The following is a 1,217-nucleotide window of genomic DNA, read 5'->3' as shown; positions in this document are numbered from 1 at the left end:
TTAACGGCTTTGACATACTTAAAATGAACCAAGACCAATCCAAAGACCCTAGATCGATCCTAGTTCAAGCAAAGAACCAGCCAGATCCAACCAGAAAGCCAACCTTGGCCAACACCATTTGCAATTTGGCCAATGCCAGATGCAGTCTGGTCGACCTAAGCTGAGCCTCATTTGGCCTATGGCCGACATCGACCCAAGTACACTTTATGCTAGTTCTACGATAAGATAGGGATTTTGTAAATCTTTGCGAAAGATCTCGACGATATCACTTCCTTGACTCCCAAGACACATACCTAGATATAATCTAAGACCCTAGGACACCCTAAAAGACTGTAGAAACTTTGGAGACAAAGCAAAGATTTTTAATGGCTATGGGAGAATATTTTCTTCCCCTACATAGCCTTATTGACCTCTTCCATTAAGGAAGGAGATCTCACTCAAATGGAAACTCATGGACGTTACCTTGGACTCAATTAGGGCACTCAAAGCTAGAAATATAAGATCCCATCATGTTTTCAGAGGATCCCACACGATCCCACACAATCCCACACTATTGAGAAGAAGCATTACACATTCAAGAACAACTTTAGTTGATCCCACATAAACTCATTGAAACTTGAGACTAGGCTACTCCAACCCACCTACATCCTTTATAAAAGTTGTAGGTAATCGAGTCTAGTTTCATTTGATTTTCGTTTCATTCAATTCTAAGTTTTTGGAGTGAGATACACTCATTGTATTAATATCTGAGATGAGTTTTATTCTAAACCCTTCACATCACGTTCTACCCCCATGCCTTAGCATTCAAACTTGATTTTGCCATAATTTTTCATGATTTGTTTATTTATTGCTTATTTTCTTTGTCAATCTGTTTTCTACGCAATTTTTCATCGTTGATTTCAATCATGTTGGCTATGTTCTAGGGTTTTTTCACGATGTTTTTTGTACAAGTTTCTTCTTAGAAATTGTATATCTATATCTCTACGTTCAACAGTATAAATTTCATATTTTCTATTTGTTTACTATTTTATTTAAATTTTACACCACAGTCAGTCTATAGTCTGTCTAGGTCTTTTTCTAGTCTCTTATGTTTTTAACATACTTTTTCACTTGTTTTAATCGATATTTTCACATATCTTCCATCTTAAGAATTGTAGCTTTATATATTTTCTTTATAACATAATTTTATATCTAATTTTAAATCTTTTTTTTTTTTT

Source organism: Macadamia integrifolia, chromosome 1 (assembly GCF_013358625.1).
Source record: "Macadamia integrifolia cultivar HAES 741 chromosome 1, SCU_Mint_v3, whole genome shotgun sequence".
NCBI classification, from domain to species: Eukaryota; Viridiplantae; Streptophyta; class Magnoliopsida; order Proteales; family Proteaceae; genus Macadamia; species Macadamia integrifolia.
The sequence above is the reverse complement of the archived record's forward strand: the minus strand, read 5'-3'. Positions refer to the sequence as shown.